The 26,828-nt window shown below is 39.5% G+C and overlaps 1 protein-coding gene across 8 annotated transcripts in view; it reads right to left on the bottom strand.

The window, feature by feature from the left end:
* CCDC91 (coiled-coil domain containing 91) overlaps positions 1-24,268 on the bottom strand; it is a 119,591-nt gene extending 95,323 nt beyond the window's left edge. For 6 of the 8 annotated variants that reach the window (XM_064654271.1, XM_064654276.1, XM_064654273.1 and 3 more), the window contains exon 1: positions 24,158-24,268. The gene's annotated coding sequence lies outside the window, so the exon portion shown is untranslated. Of the gene's footprint in view, positions 1-23,851; positions 23,999-24,058 lie in introns of those variants that run through there. The other 2 variants (XM_064654269.1, XM_064654270.1) reach the window with 2 other exon arrangements.
* Between the last annotated feature and the right edge of the window lie 2,560 nt (positions 24,269-26,828).

Below are 26,828 nucleotides of genomic sequence, written 5' to 3'. Positions count from 1 at the left end.
TCCAGTCACACTCTGTGAAAAGGAGGAAATTTTCCATGGATAATGACTGGGCAGGCCACTGCATTTTGCATAGGTTTTATCAACGAGTTTGTATTCACACAATGCAACAATAATCTATAACAAAATTCAGACCAACAGGTCATCCAACCAAAGCTGCTGCCCAAAGCAGGGTCAACGCCACATTCAAATGAGGTTGCTCAAGACTTCCCTCTGCATGGCTGGTAAGGCTGCATCATGAATGGATTCAGATAGCTGGGCATATTTGAGAAGCCTGCAAGCTTTTCTATGCAAAATGCAGTCACTAAAGCCTGACCAGCAGCTTAACACAGATCATGAGATGTAAAAGGCACACCAAAATCATATTTTTATATGCAGGAAGATCAAGAGCTATTCACAAGGAATAAGACAGAAAAATGTAAGCTGGGGAAAAAAAAGCCCCTCTTCCCCATTCCAACTGTTAAGGGGAGATGGAATGTTGTAATCCCACCAGAAATCCCAGTATTCTCTATATCCAAAAGGTAAAAGTGGTGGACAGACCAAATGTTGAATTAAGTAGAATTCTTCATTCATGTCTACCTCTGGTTAGTGAGAAATCAAATTAATCAAGTCCTGATCTTCTATTTGATAATCAAGTCTAAATTTGTCTCGGTAATAAAAAGAACTGATTTTTCCAGGTACAATCAACTGAATGCTGCATCACCTGGCCTGTAAGTTTGAGTCTGAAGCAAACTTACAGGCAGAATTTTGCACATTTTAAAGGAACAACTTACAGAGCATATTGCTGTTTGTTTTGTCAGAACAGTGTGTGTGGAGCTGGCATTTGCATTTCTGGCAAAGCCCATGGGTGGGTAACCCTCACCTATGACAACTTATCAGTTTTACTTCTATGTTCATCCTTATTAAATACTTCATTCAAAGTGTTCAATCTAGGAGATGCTTATTAGCTGTTTCTTCACTGGACATGACATAGACCACAGCATTTGAAGAATAAATCTTTGGCTGAAACTGCAGGCTCCAAAGAGTCTACCCAAGATAAGTATGAGATTAAAAAAAAAAAACCCAAAACAATAAAATAAAATTAAGTAAAATAAAATTAAACAAAATAAAATGAAACAAAACAAAATGAAACAAAACAAAATGAAACAAAACAAAACAAAATAAAATAGTAGTGATTTAGAAAGTGTGTATACTGGCAATACCTCTGTGATAAAGAGTAGAACATGATAAATCTCTGTTTCACCAAGTTCTAACCTGCTTACATGTACTTTTCCTCATGGGTCTTCCACTAAATCTTCAAGCACCTCTTAGAAATTTTAAGAGAGGTACAAACTTTCTTCTTTTTACTCAGCTGATACAGACCTTTCTCCTGATCTATATCAATTAGAGCTGCAGGATAAGCATTTGGCATATTAAAAACTTATAGTAGCTACTAAGTCATTAATTAGAAAATTTTATTACAGCATACATATATCCCAAAGGTTACACAGACCAAGAAAGACCAGAATATGAATGTAGAGCATAATGGAAATTAAAATGAATTTAGAACATGTCAGCTCTCATGGTGAAAGGCACAGTGATATGGCAAGTAGCAACCTTGAATACATGACAGAAGCATTCCCAACCACATACTGAAGGGAGATACTTCAAGGTTATGGGGAAAAAGAAGACAAGGCAGAACATGTCACAGTGATTTTTTCCTGGGAAGTGAGGCTGGTTCATTTAGCCTGGAGAAAAGGACCTTCGGTGGGGACCTTCTCTCTCTCTACAATTCCCTGACAGGAGGTTGTAGCCAGGTGGGGGTCGGGCTCTGCTCCCAGGGAACGAGGGACAGGATAAGAGGAAATGGCCTCAAGTTGCACCAGAGGAGGTTTAGATTAAATATTAGGAAGAATTTCTTCACTGGAAGGGTTGTCAGGCATTGGAACAGGCTGCCCAGGGCCGTGGTTAAATCACCATTCCTGGAGGTATTTAAAAGACGTGTAGATGTGGCACTTGGGGACATGGCTTAGTGGTGGGCTTGGCAGTGTGAGGTTAATGGTTGGACTCCATAATCTTAAAGTTCTTTTCCAAACTAAATTATTTTATGATTTCAATGCCAGTACTGGCTTAATAAACACTTACTAAATTCTAATAATACTAAAACCTTTCTAATAAAATCAAAGAAAGCAGATGCAAATCCAACTATTTTACAGCAGTAGTTGCTTATATTACAATTGATTCAACTGAAAGCTATGGTACTTTTAAGAAAAATGAAAGTCTGGCCCTTCGTAACTGATTTTCTTTCCCAGCCCAAATAAACCAATACAACATCCAAGAAATCACAGAATAAATTTAGTTTGGAAAGCACCTCAGGACACCTTACACAACCCAACCTGAAATTAAAAAAACAAAACCAAACCAAAAAAGAAACAAACCAATAACAACATTTTTTTTTTACCACTTAGTCCTTTTCTCAAGAGACACCCCCTTGACCAAAAGATCCAGAACCTGGAAGAAGCATGTAAGATTCTATATCCTATGAGGTGATATTCCACACTCAGCACCATCAATAATTTCAAAATAATTTAACTTTACTTTTACATACCAGTGTTGTAAGTAGCAAAACAGTACTAGCAAAAACTGTGGCCTTTGTACCAATTTCATGTAACAAGACCATCTTATGCAATCTGTAAGACTTCTGTAACTGCCTTTACACTGTTACTTTAAAAAGCCTTTTTTTCAAAGGACAAAGAATCATAGCATATTATTAAACACTAATAAACACACCTTTTTCTTTAGCTGTATATAGCCTTTATTAAAGAAATTAGAATAAAAATAATTTTTACAAATAATATTCTTGTCTGAAAAATACTGAATTAATATGACAAAAAAATCCCAGAAATTCCACAAAAACTGGTATTAAGATAATCTTCAAAACCAATGCCACAAAAATTTGTGGTTTAGAAGCTGAGGGCGCTCTTCTTCAGTAAACACTATTGCCTTTTTTAAACAGTCCTTAAATCAGGAAAAAACAATAAAGTGAAGATTCCAAGTCCACTTCATTTTTGTAGTTCAGACACAGCTATTCAAAAAAGAAAGCAAGAGTTCCACTTCTACCCACAAGAGGAAAATGGGCTCTGAGAGCTTCTACAGGGAAGGCAGGTACCAGTATTCAAATTCACTTCAGACACAGGAGAGAAAAAACAATAAAACCCCACCACCACAGCCTTGTGTGGAAAATGTGTTCAAGCCCTGGCACCTCCTCAGAGATATCCTAGAAGAAACTAACTCATAAAACTAGAAAAACCACGTTCTGTGAAATTTGTGTACACGTAAAATCATCAAACACATGGTGTACAATTACGCACAGGAAAGAATGAATATAAATTGGGAGAGACATGCTTTCTCCTGGATCAATAATCAGGTGTGAATCCGAGGCCAACATCTGAAATGCTGCTCTGCCTGTGATTCAGCAATAATTGCAGAGGGCAACTGCAGAGTATTTCCTGAGGTGGGAATCCACCACATGCATGTACCATTTTCGTCTCTCCACCAGCCCACAACCCATGGACCACATGGGGATTCCCTATGCAACCGTCAGTGTCATCCAGCAGGAAAGACTTTGCAAGTATTGCAGTGGTACTTTTAGCACATATTTTCAGTTTAAAGGCTGAAAAGAGGAAAGGTTTGTATACTTTGGCTTCCAACGTTTTGGTCACTGAGATCTATCCATGGCCAGGGGAAAGAAACAAAATAAAATCTCTAACAAGACAAATATGGATTTAATTTCAGAGGGTTACCTATTGACATAAGTAATTAGAGTAACGAATGTATTTCTTAACTGAGGATCTTTTTTAAATTTTAGCCCATGATTCTTTGTCAGTTTCTCACAACTTTGAGAATCATCTACTTAAAAAATGCCAACTTCTTCTTTCTAGATGAGTTCAAATAATATCTTATCAACTCCAGCAGAAGTATAAAAATATGGTATTATTCAGCATATTTCTTTTTTTGCACAATCTATAGACACTTTTTCAAGACAATTCTAACAACTGCATTAACTCAAGATTTTATATAGAGTCCTTCCTACATCTTCAGTCTTCACCATAATTGGTTTCTTGTGACCAGAACACAGAAAGGCTAGTTTTTGCTTCATTACGAAAATAATCACACAGAAAACTAATTTTTAAATTTCTCTAATGGCCCTCATTAAGTTTTCCATATCACAAAGATCTTTTTACTTCCAAAGCAACACATTCTTACAAAACATACATAAACTGCTGTGGGAATTCTGATGAAGCTGATACAATTCAAACATATTATGCCTTGGAGGAAAACCCCCTTCTCTCACAAAGCCTTCTCTCCATACAACTCCAAAAACCCCTCAGAAAGTAGCTTGAATTCAACTGGAATTAAACTGGAATTAAACATTTCTGTTATGTACAGCCAGGCAATACTTATAATTAATCAAGTCCAGATCAACAATCTCTGAAATCCTGGTTCCACATCAGAAGCCCTGGAAATTAGTTTGTGTTTGTATTCTACACCCAAAAAAAAAAAAGGTAAGAAAAGCATGACTTGTCCTATGCTAGATCAGAGAGATCAGACAACAAAGGCCTGAGCACTGGTAGAGTGAAAACTCTCATATTTTAAGTATTCTCATTGTATTAGAAAGCATAAATTGAGCACAATCCTCTAAAAGACAGAGCCAAGCTGTTCTCATATCTCACAGGGATTAGGACAAAATCCATAGGACAGAAATTGGAATAGTTAAAATTCTGACCAGATATTGGAACAGGCTGCCCAGAGACAGGGTGGACTCTTCATTCCTGAAGATAATCAGAAAGAATTCAACTTGACAGAGCACTGAGCCACCTGCTCTAACCGGACCTGCTTTAAGCAGAAGTTTGGATTAGAAAACCTCCAAATGTCCCTTCCATGGATGTTTCAATGGAGCAGGTCAAGAGAAGAGCAAGGAGGCTGGTGAAGGGACTCGAGCACATGTCCTATGAGGAGAGGCTGAGGGAGCTGGGGCTGTTCAGCCTGGAGAAGAGGAGGCTCAGGGGAGACCTCATCACTCTCTACAACTCCCTGAAAGGAGGTTGTAGCCAGGTGGGGGTTGGTCTCTTTTCCCAGGCAGCTCTCAGTAAGACAAGAGGGCATGGTCTTAAGCTCTGCCAGGGGAAGTTTAGGTTGGATATTAGGAAGAAACTCTTCACAGAGAGAGTAATCAGGCATTGGAATGGGCTGCCCAGGGAAGTGGTGGATTCTCCGTCCCTGGAGGTTTTTAAGATGAGACTGGATGTGGCACTTAGTGCCATGGTCTGGTATCCACAGTGGTGTTGGATCAAGGGTTGGACTTGATGATCTCCGAGGTCTTTTCCAACCCAGCTGATTCTATGATTCAGTTTTATCTAGAACAGTATAATTAAAAAAACCCAAGTGATCCATCTTTGAGATTGTTCTTCAGCTGAACTGTACTAAGAACTACCAACATCTGTCCCAGATCATTTATGATTGGGTTTGTTAACGACAAATGAACCAACTTCAAGAGAGGAGCATGAAAGGGAAAGAGTACCTCTAGGATCTTCACTGTTGCAGGGACCAAAATAGAAGAAGCCTAGTGAAATGTACCTGAAGGGAGCCTACAAGAAAGATGGAGAGGAACTATTCACATACAAGGGCCTGGAGTGACAGGACAAGGGGCAATGGCTTCAAACTGACAAAGAGGAGGTTTAGATTGGATATTGGGAAGAAATTCTTCCCTGCGAGGGTGGGGAGGAACAGGTTGCCCAGAGAAGCTGTGGCTGCCCCATCCCTGGAAGTGTTGAAGGCCAGGCTGGATGGGGCTCTGAGCAACCTGAGATAGTGGAAGGGGTCCCTGCCCATGGCAGGGAGGTTGAAATGAGATCTTTGAGGGCCCTTCCAACCAAACCATTCTGTGATTCTATAATTCTATGATATATTTTCATCCTGATTTCAAAGAAAAAATGTTTTACTCTCTGTACTCAACAGAAATGTTTCTTGAAGAATGCTGAGGTGCACTTCTAGCATTAAAAAAAAATCTTGACAAGAAAAAAACTGCATGGGGATATTTCTTCTTTGGAAGTAATAAAATACTTTGTTAATTCATTCAAAACCCTCCCTAAGAGTCATTAAATGGCACAATTTGACTGTGAATATACAAAGATATCTACAACTAACAATTTTTTTTCAAAGAGAAAAGTCTAACATTTCATAATGAATGAATGGCTCTTTGAGACAGCTTCAGTAGTCTCAGTCTGTATCTTCCTCTTTGCCTTGATAGATACAGTGCTTTGCTATTTATTGCTTCGCTATTTATTGCTTCCCTCTCATGAGAAGAGCTAGATATCAGTTCCAAGCAGTTCATGCAAGTGAGCCCTCCAACTATATGCTTAATTTTTGTACAGTGCTTATTCATGAACACAGTCTTTTTACCTAGAAGCAAATAGATAAATGGCACAGAAACACCTACTGTTAAGGATTTGGGAATGCTAGGTAAAACAGTGGTCTTTCTTCTATAGTTCATGTTTGATAAACTTAAGAAACGGAGGGTTTAAAAGTAAAACAGAAACATCACAGGTATTTGAAATGCATTCTCATTTAAAATATTATTAAGCTTCAAGAATTCAGACTAACAACTGAAATATTTCTGCTTTTCCATTTTTTTCTGTTAATATCCAATGTTACTAAATGTAATTAATTCTTTTTACCTGCAAATCACTATAATGTGTTTTAACAGAACATAAAAAGAGGTGTCTGTACAAGACAGAAGCTTTACAAGAGCAAAGGCCACCAAGTTCTGCCTCAAGGGAACTTTGTCACAGAACAGGTATGTGAAAATAGAAAGTTTGACACAATCTTAGTAACAGTAAGAGCATCATAGCAACACAATTTAATATAACAACATGTCAAACAAAAACATAAGTCTTTGAATACATGCTCATATGGATGTGTGGTAACTTGCACTAATAAATGTCATTAATGTTATTAAAAGAGCATCCAAGACCTTTCATATTAAGAAGAAATATATTCTTTATAGGAAAAGAGGAATTAGAAAACCCAACTAAACAAAGCACGGGATAATACCAGGGGTTTGGCATGATGCACTGCCTAGGAAAATCTGGTGCTGAGTGAATCACTAATGCTAAAAATCAACACCATCAGAAAAAGAATCTTTCCCTTAATTAAAAAGAAAATAAAATAGTAAAGGTCCAATGATAAAGGACGCTCAGTAGACCTGATAGTAAAATATTATGAAAAAGACTTTTTTTCCCTTTAACTTGTGTATAGATAGTTTGTAAAAACTGCAAAATGTCAGTTTGTAGCATATTATTCTAACTTCATATTAAAAATGGTGAGAGGTGACCACAGACACTTGGGGGGGAAAAAAACCAAACAAAAATTCAAAAAAAACTAGTTGCACGTGGTACCTCTATCAAACAAAACAGGATCTGATAGCAATTACACTCAGTAAAAATATACACCATTCCTTTATTATTACTGTATGTCTCCTAATGGACAGGAAGACTCACTTTTCCAATTAAGAAAACTCCTCCCCTCACTTCCTCCAAACCCTGAAAGTACAGTAGATCTCAGGGACGTGGTACTAATTTGAGGCAAGAAAAAAGATATTAAGCTATTTCTCTGAGGTGAGATGATATTATCAAAATTAATAAGATTATGTCTCAGATTTACAAACCTTAGTGATTTTATGACTCAGTTGCTAGTCTTGAAACAGAACACCTTAAATAACCATAATAATATTTGTTTCCCATCAATCACCCATTAGAAAATCGGATTCTGTGAAAATTAAATCCGAAAAACTAAATAAAACATGACTGGTCATTTAAAAAACCCTTCTAATCCTTTGTTCTGCAAGCTCTGGACATACTGTTAGAAGCAGAAAAGACCAGGCATTATCCATCCCATGCAGAAAGAAGAATGCACCATCACTGCATTTTTTTCTCCCCTTACTAATACTTAAAAAGAAGACTTATGACTTTTTGTTCACATACTGAGTAGATTAATTTGATTTTTTCATACTCTCCTGAAGATATGGTTCAATTCATGGAGAACCAACTCAAGATGTGATTTGAAATGCATTTCCATATGGTTCTTATGAAGCAAATTGAAAAGGTTTTACATTGCCCAACTCCCAACTCATAAACAAGTAAAATAAAAATGCTAATGTGCTTTCCAACAGAAAACATTACTGCCAGAATGTCTGTGCACATTACTTTTCTTTTTTTTCTTCTTCATTTTTGGTCTACTCCTAAGCTTGCAGCACAACACTTTCATCACGTGACCTTTGACCAAACAGATGTTATCATAATTATATGTCTGCTGCAATAAAAAAACACCAAATATTTACTTCTCACAGAAAAGGCTGATTGCCATCAATGCCTTTGTTATGCACTGAGGAAGCTGGGAGCAGGGATCCCAGATGAGGCCAGCATGAAAATGGGATTAGGGCTCAACACCTAAATCCTTTTCTTTTAAGCAGAACACAATGCTTTAAAATAATTTCTTTCTCCAGGCTGATTCTTTATACCTACTACGCATTTCTAGAATATTCTTCCTCTCTAGTCCTAAAGCTTCTGACAAGGACCAGTAAGCACTACCACGCCCATTTCAGAAAGAGGAAGACATTTTCCAAGAGGTCCCAGCAAGTTACCAGCAAGTTACCAGCACCATATATGTGAGGGGGGCACTGATATCAAGGATATTACACATCAGTTAACAATCAAGAAAAAGTTTTTTCTCATTCAAAAAGAGTTAAACTCCCCACACTCCCAAACAAACAGACAACAAGATACCAGCCAGATTCCCCACCCATTCTATCATCCCTTTTATTTTGTATCCTTCCCCAGCTGGCCTACAGACCAGGCAGGGAACATGCCAAGCATGCTGTAGAAGCAACAATTTTTTTCCAAGATCTGCACAACTTCTCCTCAATTTTATTATCAGTTACAGTATCATCATATAACAAGGCTTAGCAAGCAGATCCTTCCAGAAATAGGAAAAAAATGCCCATATTCTGCTATGTCATTAAGCAGACACTGATCAACTCCAAAGTGCCGCTGCCTTCTCCAGGAACTGCTCTGTACAGCAATGATGGCATTGATGGCAAAGTGGGTTCTGGATGAGTAAGAACGTCCATCCCCATATTACAGTACCATGCACACACCCCAAAAGCCTGAAATAATTCATAAAACATACACTGCCTCATGGCTAAAATGCAGAACAAATTGGATGCACAAAGTTTATGAAGGTAGGCACCATATGCCGTCAGGGTGGGCCTAATTCAAAATGCCCCATGTCTTCCCAGTCTAACAGAAACCAATTGTTCCTTCTCCCTTGCAATTTATTCTAAATCACAATTTTTCATACCCTCCAAGACATTTGTTAAACTGGAAATAAATGTATATGACTAACAGATGTCCATCCTAAAGTATAAAACTGCCATGCATGTAGGATACATTTAAAAGAACAAAATAATAACAAACTGGGGAGGACATGTACTTATTTATATATGCACATAGTGAAATTGGATTTAATATATTTGAGAATGCATGGAATTATTTAAGGTAACAAGGGCCTTATATATTCACAGAGCTTAATGGCTTTTGAAACCAGCACTGTTTAAAAAGAACTACTGAAATTTATCCAGAAATCACTACACAAAAGTATCCCTTCTGGCAGTGCTGAGAAAACCAGGAGAACATTCAGGTTTCACAGTGTAAGCTACATGTAGAGTGATATCTTTTAACTACATTAATTACTGTGCAATTACACAGTCCTCAGTCAGCAAAATTCCCAACGAAAGCAACTTTTGCTTGGCTGAAGTCAGCAAGAAAAAACTTGAATATTTGAACAATAACCATTAATACCCTACACTTACACTCAATAGCAATTAAAAAATAGCATTTGGCAATTAAAAGTTTCAGGTGATAACTATAATTTTCTGTAGAGACTTTGAGGAAAAAAAAAATCTGCGTGAATGGACAACTTCAGCTGATCCAGTCACCTTCCAAAATATACAATTAGGAAAAAAAAATCTATGTGAATGAACAACTTCAGCTGATCCAGTCACCTTCCAAAATATACAATTATTAAAAAAAAAAATCAACAGAAACAATCACATCTTCCGTCACATACGAGTAGTGTGTTAGGTTAACTCCTATAATCAAATTACTATTGTCTCCAGGACAAATATTGCTGACTGCACAGCTTATACAGAAAATTACTATAATAAAACATAAAACTAAATAGGAACAAAGAAAACCCTTCTTTTAATACAAAATGCCAAATTAATTTTAAGAAATCCAAGCCCATTTCATGAGAGCAGCTGCTCAGAAAGAGCCTGGCTTGGTGGCACCAGGATCCTGAACGGGAGGTGCAGTCTGCCTGAAGACTTAGAACTAAATTCAACTCTAAACTTTTGGTCTTCTTTCACCCTTCCCTCACTTTTTTATTTACTGTGTGGTTCTATAGTTCAAACCTAATGGAGGAACCAGGACAGGATTAATAAGTAGCCCCTGCTGTAAGAAAGACACTGTCAGTGTTCTGTCCTTATCAGTTACTAACTCCATGTGTTCCATGGTCATGGAGAGTTAAACCAGGTTAAATGCACATGTGCTCATTTTTCCACCGGATTCAACGCTGACATAAAATTTAAAATTAAAAAATACTTTTTTAAAAATAAAAACTCTTATTTTTTTATCTAGACTTCTAAACTAGGCACTGTAATCAGATCACAGTGTATTTTACACTACGAGGAAATCTGAACAATTTAAGCACAGCTGTTACCAGAAGACGACCATTTTAAAACTAAAATGCATTCTGCTTTTGCAACAACTTTGTTAACTTTTTTTCTTTTTTTTAATAAAAAATATTCAAGTATGTTAGAAAGAGAATCACTCAGTTTCTGACTGTGTTTTACATATACCATGTAGATCAGCAGTAATAAAAAGTGACTGAATTTTTTTATAACTATATTTGAGCATTCTCGCTTCTCAGTATTCAACCATTTTACTAAAAACATGTCTTTAACACGGTTCACATCACAAGAACTAGATAAAGTAACCTACTAAATCCTTCCTAAACACAGAATCTTCCTAAATACATTATGGCACTCTAGCAGGTCAGTATCTTTACCCTCGTAAAAACATTTTGAAACCTTTTATTGACAAGTTCATGTTCTAACAGTGTTCCCTTGGCCCCTTTCAAATGCATGACAAAGGTGGTTTACTCCTGAAAGTGTGCACTGAAAATACTAAGCATTTATACTACCTCATTTCTGCCTGCTATAATTAAAAAAAAGAGAGAAAATCAAACACAAAACAAAACCCAAAAGTCAACTTCTTTGTTCAACAGTGCACACAGCACTAGGGCAACATACGTGTATGTACATATATATATATTAAGAGAGAAGCATGCACTTACATTTAGATAGTAAAACAAAAAGGATCTATGTATAGCAAAGTCTTCAGGGCATACAGTCAATTTAAATTTAATAGTTTCCAAAAAATAAATGCAATTTGCCAATTTGCCTACGTTTTTGAATTTTCAACCACATTAATTGCTGTCTGTTATCCTTTTAAAGAAAATGTGATTCCTAAACCAATATTGCTCTTTCAACCCCAATAAAGGGCAAGTCAGGCCTCTTTATAAACATTAAAGGCAGTTCATGAATTCATTTATAAGGATAACTTCATCAAATCTCAGGTACCTTCAATATCAATAAAGTTATATGGCTGTAAGCACCCAATAACTAGAAAAAAATGTATTCCCAAAAATCCTAAAGCAGAAACTATTTTTTATTTTCTAATGATAAAATTAATCTGATCCTGGAGTATAAACATCTCATTTTATCATTCATAATACTAAATTTCTGCAGGAATCATTTCTAAGTGGATTAAACAGAAGTGGTTCTAAACTCAGTTTCTGAGACCCTTTCACAGTCAATTTACAATGCTGCTGTACATCAGTGCTAATCAAATGTCCAGGAAGAAAATAGAAAAAATAGAGAAACCCCCAAAACCTGAAAAGAAGTAAACCAAACTTTCCCATGAGAACCCACAAGCAGAACACATCATAGGGCACAAGACTTTACTGAAAACCAGGATTTCTCACACATGTGGAGGGCTGCAATGGATGGGTAAAAACTCATCATAAGGGACAGAGACGGCAGGAGAGGTGTTGGGGTAGCCCTGTATGTCAGATTGTCTACAGCTCCATGATTCTGTGATAGGGTTGAGTGTTTTGGGTAAGAATCGGAGGGAAGGCCAACAAGGCAGATATCCTGGTGGGAGTCTCTTATAGCCCACCCAGCCAGGACGAAGAGGCAGATGAAATACTCTATAAAGGACTGGGAGAAGTCTCACCATCTTGCCAACATTCTCGTGAGGGACTTCAGCTTACCAGGTGTAAGTGGTAAATACAGGAAATACTATGCAGCAGAAAGGAAACAGTCCAGGAGGTTCCTAGAGCATGTGGAAGGGAACTTCCTTACACAACTGGTGAGGGAGCCAATTAGGGAAGACAACCCACTGGACCTGCTGTTCGTGAACAGAGAACTGGTGGGAGATGTGATGGTTGGAGGCACAGCAAGAAATGACAGAGTTGTCAATCCTTGGAGAAGTTAGGAGGGATGCCAGCAGAACTGCCACCATGGGCTTCCTGAGGGCAGGCTTTGGCCTGTTTAGGAGCCTGGTTGACAGAGTCCCTTGGGAGGCAGTCCTAAAGGGTGAAGGAGACCAGGAAGGCTGGACATTTTTCATGAGCAAAATCCTAAAGGCACAGGAACAGGCCATCCCCGTGTGCCAAAAGATGATTTGCTGGGGAAGAAGAGCAGCCTGGATGAACAGGGAGCTTTAACTGGAACTGAGGGAGAAAAAAAGAGAGTTTATAAACTTTGGAAGAAGAGACAGGCCTCAGGAGGACTACAAGGATGTCATGAGGTTCTGCTGGGAGGAATTTAGGAGGGCCAAAGCCCAACTAGAACTTAATCTGGCTGCTGCCATAAAAGACAATACAAAAAGGATTTTATAAACACATCAGCAACGAAAGGAGGGCTAAATCTCCATCTTTTATCAGACGCAGGAGGAAACATAGAGACAAGGGATGAGGAAAAGGCTGAGGTGCTTCATGCCTTCTCTGCCCCAGTCTTCAATAGCAACACTAGTTGTCCTCAGGGTATGCAGCCCCCTCAGGTGGAAGACAGGGAAAGGAAGCAGAATGAAACCCCCACAATCTAAAAGAATGGTCAGTGACCTGCTATGCCACTCAGACACACACGAGTCTATGGGGCTGCATGGGATCCACCTGTGGGTACTGAGGAAGCTGGTGAAAGAGCTCACAGAGCCACTTTCAATCACTTAGCAGCAGTACTAGGTAATTATGCTAATTAAGCTTTTAACGTCTTAACTGGACATCAGCAAATGTACCTCCCATCTAAAAGTAGGGATGGAAGGGGGATCTGACCTGATCTCTTTCTGTGACAAGGTGACCCCCTTAGTGGATGAGGGAAAGGCTGTGGATGTTGTTTACCTGGGCTCTAGTAACATCATTCACACCATTTCCCACAGCATTCTCCTGGAGAAACTGGCTGCTCATGGCTTGGACAGGTGCACTCTTTGCTGGGTAAAGGAACTGCCTGGATGGCTGGGCCCAAAATGCCGGTGAATGGAGTGGCTGAGGGAACTGAGAATGCTTAGCCTGGAGAAAAGGAGGCTCAGGGGTGACAACACTCTCTACAACTCCCTGACAGGAGGTTGTAGCCAGGTGGGGATCAGGCTCCTCTCCCAGGTAAGAAGTGACAGGACAAGAGGAAATGGTCTCAAGTTGCACCGGAGGTTTGTGTTGGATATTAGGGGAAAAAAATTATTCTACAAAAGCATTGTCAAGCACTGACTGCCCGGGGCACTCACCAACCTGGGAGGTATTTAAAAGACATGTAGATGTGGCACTCAGGGACATGGTTTAGTGGTGAACATGGCAGTGCTGGGTTAACAGCTGCACTCAACAATCTTAGAGGTCTTTTCCAACCCTAACAACTCCATGATTTCAAACTAAGTACAACTGTTCTTCAATCTATGGTTGATCAGGCCAATATACTGATTTTTCACTCTGGCAGCTTATAAACTAAAAGCGAGTCGACTGTGGCATACATCACATGGAAACCTCTTCAGAAGCTCATTATTATACTATTTCAGAAGTTGCACCCCATGGAAAGTCCTTTCAAAAGCTTAACTGGCAAATGTATGCTAAAATATTTTGTTTTCCATCTAAAACTACACTAAATTCCAATCCTCAGAGACAGGATTTCCAGTTTATTTCTCTCTATACACACACACTAAGCTCAGGAATGGTAACATAGTAAAGTGTTGTTAAAGTTTTGAGAAAAGCAAGCCTAGCACAAAGAAGTTGACTGTAGATCTCTTTTCCTCAGAAATTTAAAAAAAATCCCAAACATCCCTGTTCTGTGTTCTGCAATAAATGAAAGATATTTAAGTAAAAATGTAGGTATTTAATATAAATGGATGCTAAAACAAGTCCAAAGTAATACAATTCCAATATTTCTCTCGAGCCCACCTCAAGATAAATCAATTCTAGCAGTGTGTTCTGGCAAAGTATTTAATGAGGAAAAATTTCAACTGTAAAGAACTACAAGACCAAGTTTTGGCAGCAATGCACAGAATATTGGATAGCTTTTACCTTTGTTCACCTTATTCGGAAACCTTAGGGAGACACAGAATGAACTTATATTTACTTATCTACAAGCTAAGAGAAGTTCAAAATCTAGAGCATGTACAGAAAGCTTTGTCAGCAACAAAATGTCTTCATGGTATTAGATGACAGGTTTCAAACAGATCAAACTTTTTCTAATTATTTTTTTACATATATTTATTAGTGTCCCTCATTCTGTGAAGATGTCAACTGTAGTTAAAATAAGAAAAGATGGTTCTTTCTTATTCTTCTCCTCAGAATTTGTTGTCTTTGAAACTAATTTACAGCCAAATACTTCTTCTAAATAAAAGGCTCTCTCATTGGCCACATGGTTCAAAACCACCTTCTTATTTACCAAACAGCCAATTCTGTGCAAGACATTACTGTAGCAAAAACGAAAGTAAATACAATTAGGAACAAGCACTGCATACAAGTTGTCTACTGTCTTCTTTGGCTCTGAAACATTAAAAAATAAACCATTCCATAGGACCTCTAACAGAAAGCAGGACAGGAGTGGCTTAAGAGTGAATTTAGCATTTATTTTTACTTATCAAGGGGATCTATACATATTTACATAGACATCAAGGCAATTTCAAAAGTGTATTGTTAATCTGGGCTTCTAAATCAATGTTCAAAACACTTCAGTTTTGGTTTAGCAGTTCTGCACTTTAATCTAAGTTTTCCACTGCAAACCAAGTTAAGGACTTGCTATCATATGAATGACCACTAAATAACCTCTAGGTACAAATTATCTCAGAGGGTTTTCAGAAATATTAACAGAAGATCACAGTACGTGTTCTTTTCACTGTATAAAAAGCTGCCCTTTTGCAGGCCTGGAAGAGAAAAGAATTGACTAGCAATGAATAAGTACTATTTTTATGTTCCCTATTTGAAGTTCAAATTTGGTCCCTCAGCTATCTACAACAACCTGGCATCACAAAACCATTTCCAAATCTTTGGAAGTTTTGTATTTTGAATCTTCAAATTTAATGCTGAATTACTTCAATTGAATAAAAACCCAAGGGAAGGAGACAAAAAAAATACTTACGAAATTCTAATTTTAAGGCTAGTAACATTGTTACAGAGAATCCTTTCATAATCTTGTCTATTGAGTGCAAACTGTTTATGAGTTGCTACAAGGCTTGGTTAGTTTCTGCTTCTCAGATGAATGGGGTTTGTTCAGTTTATTTTTTAAATGTTAAACTATTTTCAAGGTGAGGTTAAGCAACCTGCTTCACTGTAGGGAATTATATTCACTTTTTGCAGTTGATTTAAGAGTAGCCACCATTAACCAAACATGAAGACTGCTGCTGTTTAGAGAATAGAAAGGCATAAAACACATTTGGTACTCATCCTCATACTTTTCTTTGATCCATGTTTGATGACACAGGATCTTTATCTTACTGAAAAAGTCATCAAAAAAAATAAGCTGTCAATAGTGAGTATATTTTCTAAATTCATCTTAGCAAACACTTTCTCTAAAGTCAGTTTGTAATTCCCCTAGAAGTGAAGCATAGAAAGTTTTCCTTGCCACACAGAAGACTGGCATTTTTATAACAGGACTGTCATTGGCCACAAATTCCTACCACACCAGAGATCAAATCCTTTCCATTTTTTTACTACTACTCACACAGTAATTGCAAATCTAATATGGAAAAGGAACGAAAACTGACTTTCAAAGATCTGACGGAAAAACACTGCCCTTCTGAAATCCAGGTGTTCCAAACAAGGGCTAATGAACCAAACAAGACAAAAGGTATACACTTACAAGAAAATGAAGAACTGTCTCAACAACAGATACAACCCAATCTGGAAATCTAATTATAAAATCATAATATAATCTGTTCTCAGCTTATGCATAAAATATTTGTTTATATGGTTTAACTTATATTTAACTATTTTCTTTACATTTAACCATTTTCTTTATATTTAACCAATAGCAAATTATTCATTCTATTCCATAAAAAGAGAACTTCTATTTGATTGAGAGATATTTATACCTTCTGCAGCAACATTTATCTGGTTTTTAATATTGTGAACATTTTCATTACAACCATATTATAAAAACTTGATGAGCATCGAAAATAGAAAAAAATAAACTTAAAAAACAAAGTCTCTTAGAACAACTTCAGTCATGGAATCCTAGAATGGTTTGGGTTGGAAGGGACCTTAAAGATCATCTCTTTCCAACCCCCTGCCACAGGCAGGGACACCTTCCACTATCCCAGGTTGCTCAGAGCCCCATCCAACCTGGCCTTGGGCACTTTCAGGGATGGGGCAGCCACAGCTTCTCTGGGCAACCTGTGCCAGGGCCTCCCCACCCTCACAGGGAAGAATTTCTTCCTAATATCCAATCTAAACCTGCTCTCTGTCAGTGTGAAGTCATTCCCCTTTGTTCTGTCACTCCAGGCCCTTGCAAATAGTCTCTCTCCATCTTCCTTGTGGGCTCCCTTCAGGTACTGGAAGGCCACAATTAGGTCACCCTGAAGCCTTCTCTTTTCCAGGATGAACAATCTCAGTTCTCTCAGCCTTTCCTCAATGATGATATGATTCTACTAATGCTTTCTTGTATCTCCACAGGCAGTTAAAAGCAAATTACAGTCCATATCCTGCTTCTCTATAACATGAGTGGTCCTGTAAGTTTTAACAAGACAGTCAACTGGCTAAATATTTTTAAATTTAATTTTTTTTATGTTTAGTTAAAAAAATATAAAATTTAATAAAAAAATAATAAAAAAATTACATTTTTTGATTTAACATTTCATTACTTCATTAGTAGTAACATTAATGATACATAAACACATTAGCAAAGCATACTGGGAACACTGACAGAAAGTGCATATTCTACACTAACAAACTGAAAACTGAGATCCACCAGAGTCTCAGGAAACAACTACTGACTCTGTGGAACTTCACAACCCATTTCTAAAATGGAGTCAGCTTATCTCAGAATGTATTTGTGTGGGAGGAAAAAAAAAATTGCCTCCTTTAACTTTTACCTAATGCCTTACCCTATAGCTTGAATCAAACTGGGATCAGTTTATATAATTATGTACTGCAGAATTGTGTTGACTTCATGTTACCATTCCATTAAATGCTGACCTAAAAGCCAAAAGAAAGCCCACTTATCCATTGACATTTCCAAAGCTTTCATCAGCACTGCAGCAGACACGTCTCATGTGGATGGAGAATTCAGAAGCCCAATTCTTCATTTGTGGGAGGCACCTACATGCCATAATCTTGAAGAATATGCTTTGCCCAATGAAGGCATAGGGCAATCCCTGAGCAGTTTCCAGAACTTTAAAAGTAGCTGCTCCTGACAGAGAGACTCCCTTATACATGACAAAAAGCCCTCAGCAGGGATAAATGAGGCTTCCCCAGAAAGCAAGTACCTATTCTGGGTATGTAACAACAGATGAAGCATCTCTAAACCTGCCCATCTTCTTACATATTTCTTCTGCCCTCACTCGGTTTGCCCAAAAGGACATGTGCAACAGCAAGTACATCTACAGCAGTTATTTTCTTGAAAATAGCTTAGGGCAAGTATCTGTCAACCCCTTCAGCTCATACGTATTCAGTGTCCTCACCCACAGCTGCATCTCTTCTCCAGAGTGTTCATAGAACAGAATAATTACAGCAAGAAGGGACCCACAGCAATCATCTGGTCCAACTGCCTGAGCCCTTCAGGGCTCAGAAAAAGTTAGAGCACATGAAGGGCATTGTCTAAACGCCTCTGGAACACTGACAAGCCCAAGGCATTGACCACCTCTCTGGGAGCCTGTTCCAGTGTCTGACCACCCTCTCAGTACAGAAATGCTTCCTCATGTTCATTCTAAAACTCCCCTGATGCGGCTTAGAGCCTTTCCCACGCATCCTGTCACTGGATATCCTGGAGAAGAGACCACCACCACTTTCCCCATTTTTCTGCCTCAGGAAGACATGAAGAGCAAGGAGGGCACCCCTCAGCCTCCCTTTCTCCAGAGTGGACAAACCCAAAGTCCTTGGCTGCTCCTCATAGCACATGCCTTTCAGCTCATAATGATCATACTGAAATAAACACAAAATTTTCACTCCATTTTCATACATATTTATTGTTACTTGAATGAGATGACTGCAAGCTGTGTATTTTTCTGCTTTTATTCAGATTAAAAGACTACAGTGCCTTGGTATGGCTGTGCTGTCACACAAGAGCTCTCAAGAATGCAATACTTCATAATCAGAGTACAATTTCTTCAGTATATACAAAACCTGAAACACAACCAGTCAGCATATTCAAACATTGATAGTGATGCCACTGTGAACTGCTTTTCTAGAAAAAACATAGCACATTAAACCCCTTTGTTGGAGTAAAATCAACAGCTCTAGTAACAGATCCAAGGCTACAATTACTACTGGAATAATTTGAGTTTGGATGTTTTGTACTTTAACATGTGCTTGCACACCCTACATCCTTACTCTCCAAAGAAAATAGTTTTAAATGCTGTCAGCCCTTAGTGCCAGATTCCAACTGTATTCCATGGATTACAAGTAATCCACCCTTCTGTACAGATTGCTTTGTCTTGTACACATCTGCTACAGCCTTATAATCCAAAGGAAAGATGAATAGAAGCAAAAGTCAAAATTTGGAACCACCCCTTAAACCAGCATAATTATTTTAATTACTTTTTTCCTAAAACAAACAAACAAAAAGGCTCAACCATTTCTGTTGCATAGTCACCTAAAATCAGTTTTTATATACGCACAGAAATTTGCCATCTTTTCTAAAAGGGCTGCACTAAAATGAGAGGCAATATTCCTGGAGTCTATCTGAAGGTGGAAAAATTGGTCAAGACTTGACCAACATTTCACTGCAACTGCAAACGTACCTAACTAGTTAATATTTGAGTATTATGGTCAGATAGGGAGATTCACAAAGATTAGGTAAAACATTAAAATTTGGTTCTTTGGTCAAGAAAAGTGCTAAAGAGGTGAAAACTATTACCAGAGTTACTAGTGGGAACCCTAAAAATCAGAATTTAGCCTTATATAATTTTCAGTAAGTGAGGGTTTTTAAAGACCTCAGAGTTCCATAAAATGTCTGAGACTTCAGATCTTTTTATTTGTACTAAGTTAGCACTGTAGTTTAGACATGCTTGATTTTCTTAAAACTTTGTGCAAGTATAACAGAAGAGACATTTTATACTGACTGGAATCAACAACTTAAACTCATGTCATTTCCCAGTTCTTTGAAAGATACAGAAAACCTGAATTTTTATCACTTCAATGACAAATAGCAAAACCTGTTTTTCTTTTATTGGCATTATACAGGTAGGATAAATATTTCTCTTTCTGAGGATTCAAAATGGCTTTATAAATATTATGCCCATTTATTCCCTTTATGCCCATTATGCCCTCTGATTCAAAGGATTGGAAAGTTTACTAGACAGTGTCTGTAACAATGTGATCACAGGAAATATTAGTGTCATGTATGCAAACAAACTTAAGGCAGACACAGATGCCACATCCAGGTGCTGGAAAACTGCAGAAGAGTTCAATGAAAATGACATCCCTAAAAATATCTTTAGAAATATCCATCACCACTTGTACATGTAAAGTAAAAAAATCAATTCACTTTTTTCTTAATTCGAAAGGTCCTCTGTGATTGCTTAGAAAGAAATTTATGGGTAATTCTGCTTCTTCTAGCATACCCTATGATGGAATTTACATTTTTAATGGTTTAATGGTTTCATTGAAAGATTGGACAGAACTCCCAGAATTCATTTAATTCCCATCTGTAAAAGTAGCACCACTTTTGGAGACTCAGGTCTGGAGAGCAGGTATCTTTGCTTAAGGGATGCAAAGAGATAAGGGAAGAGACTGGGGTTGCAATAGGACTTATCAGAAAAGCTAAATCCATCCCTCAAATTTAAGGTATTTATTTTTACTAACACAAGCAAAGATTATTTCCACATAAATCTTAAGTCCTTAGAAGTACAAGAGAGACAAACCAGAAAAACAACCTCTGCACTTTGAATTTCTGGTGCATTTTTACAATTATAAATATCAAAGTAACAAAGTAAAGAAGGGTAATGTGACAAAATACGTCTGAAAGTTACCCTGCAACACTTAGATAATCTGCCACTTACACTGCACTTAAATGTCTTAAGTGTCTAATGTTTTAAGTCTGCATGACTTAAAATTTAGTCTGCAGCCCAAAACCTCAAGTGTGCTGGGGGAAAAGCCCAACACAGAAGAAAAAACATAGCTGAAAACATATCAAGATTGGTTTAAGAAGATTTTTTTTCCCCTTCATTATTATGATCAAATCAGTTTTACATAAGCAGAAAGAACTTTCTTGTAAAGGGCATTCAAGCATCAAACATTGCACAACTGGACAACAGCAGATTACAAAACACACCCAAGCATATCAGACACAAACCTCGTGTACCTGGAGGGACTCAAATGAACATGAACAAGAAGGTGATGTGAACTTTACATTTAAAGATTCACGAAAAGCTTCTTTCCATCATACCACAAACTTTTTTCCATTTGGTGTTGCAAGCTTTCCTGGAAGTTGGTTTTGGGGAGGCCAGGAGGAACCCAGCCAACTGCTCAGATAGACACCATACTTAGATGTCTCAGCAGTTCTGTAAACATTTGGAGAATGCCAGTTATTGCCCTTAAGATTGCAATTCCTCTGGACCAGAAGTATGCTTTCCAGCATAACTCTATTTTGGCACTTCCAAATCAATGTAGCTATCATCAGCCTGACACCACAGAAACAGCCAACAGTGTCTAGGTAGCAAGATTCTTCACCAAACTCTGGCAGTAGTTGTGTCACTTGGAAAGAAACATGAAGTTGGCCTGACAGTCCCTGGTGTCAAAGACATGCAGAAAACAGTGAAGGAGCCTGTAATTAATATAAAGAACTTGAACTGCACTGAGAGTTCTAGTGGGGCATGGACTGATCAATGTCTCCAAATCACAAAATCAGAGAATATCCTGAGTTGGAAAAGACCCACAAGGATCATCAAGTCCAGCTCCTGACTCTCCACAGGACCATCCCCAACAATCCCACCATGTGCCTGAGAGTATTGTTCAAACACTCCTTTAGCTCTGTCAGCCTTGGTGCTGTGCCCACTGCCCTGGGAGCCTGTTCAGTGCCCAGCCACCCTCTGGGGGAAGAACCTTTTTCTAATATCCAACTTAAACCTCCCCTGACCCAACTTCAGGCCATTCCCTCATGTTCTGTCACCGGTCCCCACAGACCAGAGCTCAGTGCCTGCCCCTCCACTTCCCCTCCTGAGGAAGTTGTAACTGCAGTGAGGTCTCCCCTCAGTCTCCTCTTCTCCAGCTGAACAGACCAAGTGCCCTCAGCTGCTCCTCACAGGGCTTCCTCTCAAGGGCCTTGAGGAAGTTTATGTATGACCATGACAGAAGCAAATGTGTCCCCAGGTATGCTCAGTTTTCAATAATTCTAGGTAGAATGAAACTTGAAAGAAGCCTTAAACTTAACTATAGCAATGATCAGTTAACGATTTGGATAAAAACATATCCAAAGGTGACAGATCCTATTTTGATGCTCGTTGTCTCAACGTGGTGTGTACACAATCCACCCACCTCCTCAACTCAGCTACAGTAAGACACCCTCTCAGCTTTAAGGTAATGTCCCAGGCTAACAGCAGAAGGCATTATTGGTGCAGTTCTTCACAAGGACGTGTTGAGGCACAGAGCACATAGATTAATCTCCTAGACTCCCGTATTTAATTGTCTCCCTTTCAAAATAGCACCAGACTCTCAAGAATCTCCTTAAGAGGTTCTGAAAAAGACTCTGGGATTATCTACTATCCATTGAGCATTCAGGCATCACCTATTTGAACAGTACAGTGATTTTGTTATTTCAAGTCCTACCAGCAGGAAGATCACCACTGCACTTAACAGACATTGTCTGTCCTGCAAACTGTGTTTGAGAATGGTCAGTAGACCATTAGGGACTGAGGAACTGACAGTGAAGTATTTACAACAACAGCACCAACATTTACTTTAGACATTCAATCCAGAACAAAGTCACAGGTTTAAAAAATGTACATGGAAGAGCAGAAAGAAAAACAGCCAAAAAGCAAAATGACCAGAAAGCAACGAGAGCAAAAATAATTAAGCAAGTCTATTGAGAGAGGTGTTCAAGCACTGTGACAAAAACTACCCAAAGCTCCACTAAAATACTGCAGTGAGGTGCCAAAAGATGCACTCACAATGTGCAGTTCATAGGCAAAAAGGAATTGCTAAGACAGGAAAGGAAAATTGCTTATAAACTGTAGCGTCCTGAGAAGAACCAAAGCTGCAGTAAGAGTTCAAGAGTATCCCACTGAAGCCTCTCCTCAGGTGCTGAGGTATCAGGAAGACACAGTCCACCCTACTATACATATCAGAAGCCTCAAAAATTAATCTGTTTAAAGACCAGATTTGTAGAAAGTGTTTTAGGTGCCTGAAGATTCAGAGAGATCTTCAGGAATACTTCAACACCTAACTTCATTTATAGTAACAGATATTAGGCGCCTCTGAAAAATCAGACTAGATAGTTCACCACAATTAATGATTCTGGACAATGTTTGAAAACTTGGCCATTTACACTTCAGTCTTGGAAAGCGAAGAAACAGAGAACTCACAGCCAGGACTTCCCAACCTCTGGGCTAGAGAACTAATCACAGGGTTCACCTTCCTGTTGACAGGGATACCAGTTTTCTGGTGCAGGGAAAGCAGGCAGGCCCCTGCTACTCCTCTAAACTACTTCTAAAATCCCCTTTTGCAGTGACCCTTACGCCACATCACTAAGAACAGCCACCACCGCACATGGGTATCTGTGCTGTGGCACAGGGAGGGGCTCGGAGGAGAAGTCAGGCAAGTGAAGGCAGGTGGAGGAGGATGGAGGAAGGTAAAGGTAGGGGAAAGCAGGTGAAGGCAGACGGCAGGGGGAGGCAGGTGGAGGCAGGTGAAGGCAGGTGAAGGCAGGTGAAGGAGGGGGAAGCAGGTGATGGCAGGTGAAGGCAGAGGAAGGCAGGTGAAGGCAGAGGAAGGCAGGTGAAGGAGGGTGAGGTAGGTGATGGCAGGGGAAGGCAGGGGAAGGCAAGTGAAGTCGGACCTGGCCGGGACCACCCCCGCACCCCTCTCCGGCCGGGCTGTACCGCCCGCTGCACGCCCCCAGCTCCGTTCCCGCATCGCCGGGGCGGGCAGGGCGGGGATCCCGCCGGGAGCAGCGCCTGCCCCGGTCCGGGCTGCCGGGCGGCCCCTGCGGAGGCGGCGGGGGGCGATTCCCGCTGCCCCTCCCGGCGGTCCCGGCGCTCCTCACCCGGATGTGCATTCCCGCCGCTCCCCGCCCGCCTCCCGAGCCGGGGTCACCTTGGTGCCTTCGAGCTGAATTGGCTGTCCCCGGGATGGATTTTCTCACCTTCTGTAAACGTAACCGATGTCGTCAGATAACTTCTACAACAGGAGTTGCTTAATGAAGGAAAGAACCTTGTGTTTCGAGCATTGCGTAAGATTACATCACCCAAATAAATATGCATTAGGTAGGCGGGGAATATGTATTAGATAGGCGGGATTATGTGAATTTCACTGTATAAGTGGTGCAACTTTTACCCCTTGCCGTGCTTGAGCTGGGGAAACCTTCACTTTGCACGCTGGGCAGAACAAATAATGTCTCTTTTCCAAACTAGACTCTGTTTCCGTGTTTTGAGAGCTCCTAAAATCGGCAACAACCTCCGCACCCCGGCGCAGGGTCGCGGGGAGCGGCTGCTCGTCCCCGGCCGGGTCGGGGCCGCCCCCGCTCCTCATTGTCCCTTCCCGCGGCAGCCACGGAAACCCGACGCCGCTGGAATCATCGCCTGGCGCCGGTGTCGGAGCAGCCCCGGCCCTGGATGGAGCCTTTGCCCCTTTGGTTCTCGGGCAGTGGTTGCTCACCCAGCCTGGCCTTAGGCTCGGTGCCTGGCACGCAGCGGCCAGTGCGGGCAGCACCGGCTGCCTGCCTTCCCTGTCATCCTAGAAAACAATCACAGAATCCGTAGGGTTGGAAGGGACCTCTGGATATTGTTTAGTCCAAACCCCCCCGCCAAGGCAGGGTCACCTGGAGCAGGTGACACAGGAACGCGTCCAGGTGGGTTTTGAATGTCTCCAGAGAGGCAGAATCCGTGCCCTCCCTGGGAAGCTGGCCAGTGCTGTGCCACCCTCAGTGTAAAGAAGTTCTTCCTCGTGTTGAGATGAAATGTCCTGTGCTTTAGCTTATGGTTATTGCTCCTTGTCCTGCCGCTGGGCACAACTGAAGGGAGTCTGGCACCATCCTCTTGGTGCCTGCCTTTGAGATATCTTTGAGATGCATTAGTGAGATCCTCTCTCAGTCTTTAGACTAACCAGGCTCAGCTCTCACAGTCTCTCCTCATCAGAGTAGTGCTCCAGACCCCTTATCATCTTTGTGACCCTTTGTCGACCCTCTCCAGTAGCTCCATGTCTTTCTTGTACTGAGAAATACTGAAACAAATCAGGAGCAGGCTGGGCAGTGAAGATCACACCAGCCCCGGGGCTGGGCAGTTGGAGATAAGCCTTTGTGTCCTCTGAGCAGTTGCTGCAAAGTGCTGAGAGGTCATGGCATAAAGTGGCCAAAATAAGGGGAAGCAGCCAAGTCATGAATGACACACCACACTGGGATGAACCGGGGAAACAACTGGTTCATTTTACTACTGAATCTGTCTTGTGAACAGAACGCTGTCATACCTAACAGCAGAATACTTACTTAATGAGCAGTACGTTAAAAGGCATAGAATGAAAAAAGTTTAGAATTATGGTGCTGGAACAGTATCCTTCAGCAATTTTCATATTCCATACTTCGTGAAGAAACTTAAGATCCCAGAATGACAGAATCACAGAATGGTTTGGGTTGGAAGGGACTTCAAAGATCATCCAGTTCCAACCCCCTACCATAGACAGGGACATCTTTCACTAGACCAAGTTGCTCAGGGTCCCATCCAATCTAGTCTCAAACACTTCCAGGGATGGGAAATCCACAGCTTCTCTGGACAACCTGTGCCAGTGCCTCACCAAAATATTAGTAAAAAATAAAAAGATATTTTTATGGCTCTATGTCCCATTACACCTGACTGCAGAGTTCCCAAAATTGCTATAGAATGTGATTTTTTTCATAAATAACATACATCTTTATATCTTTTTCCAAGCTATGCTATGCAAAATAAATAAATAAATAAATAAATAAATTAATAAAAGAACCAAAACTTATGCCTAGACATTACAAAATTTGACAGTTTGATGGAAATTTCTGAAATATTCATCCTCAGCAACCAAAAACAATTAAAGGCTTGTCTTCTGCATTAGTTAATCTACTGAAGTATTATCCCAGCTAAAGACCATTATATAGGTCAGCCAGATGGTAGAATTTCTTCTTGGTTGTAAAAGGGGAAAAAATCTCACTAAGAAAAACTTTTCATTATTTTATATTGATAATATTACTATTAATAATTCAAGAAGTTCTTTAAAGTTTTAGTCAGTAGTTATCTGGTTGGTTTCTGTAATACTGAAAGTGATCCTTCAGATTCTCAGAACTTCAGAAGATTCTTTCTGGGATGGTTTTCAAACACACTCTGAGGCCAGAGGACCTGCTCTCATTTTGTCACTAAACCGAGGATTTCACTTTTTTTGACTATCAAGATATTATTCACTTTGTACAGATTAATGCAAATTTCTCTTACTGAAGGCAGTAATCCTAAAGTATGTTACATTTACAATCAATGTATTTTGTTTTTCAACTCTGTAATGTGTTCCTTTTTTGTTTTATTTGCTACACTGTTTTTGCAGAAGGAATAAATGTTTTCTGGGCAAAAAGCCAAGAAAAAGTAGCTCTTACCAAGCTAATTTAGGTAATTACAATTTCACTACTGTGTCTTTAAAGCACAGCTGTGTCTTTTGGGTTGTGAGAATTAATATATAATACACCTAACTTTACACTTTTCTTCATATATAAAGGAAAATGTCCCCTCAAGATGCAGACTCATCTAAATAGCCCATTTTCTCCATTTTGAAGTGAAAGTAGATGCATTTATTATTATTATTAT

The sequence above is a fragment of the Pseudopipra pipra genome, chromosome 5, assembly GCF_036250125.1.
Source record: "Pseudopipra pipra isolate bDixPip1 chromosome 5, bDixPip1.hap1, whole genome shotgun sequence".
In the NCBI taxonomy this organism is placed as follows: domain Eukaryota; kingdom Metazoa; phylum Chordata; class Aves; order Passeriformes; family Pipridae; genus Pseudopipra; species Pseudopipra pipra.
This window is presented reverse-complemented; position numbering and strand designations above follow the sequence as displayed.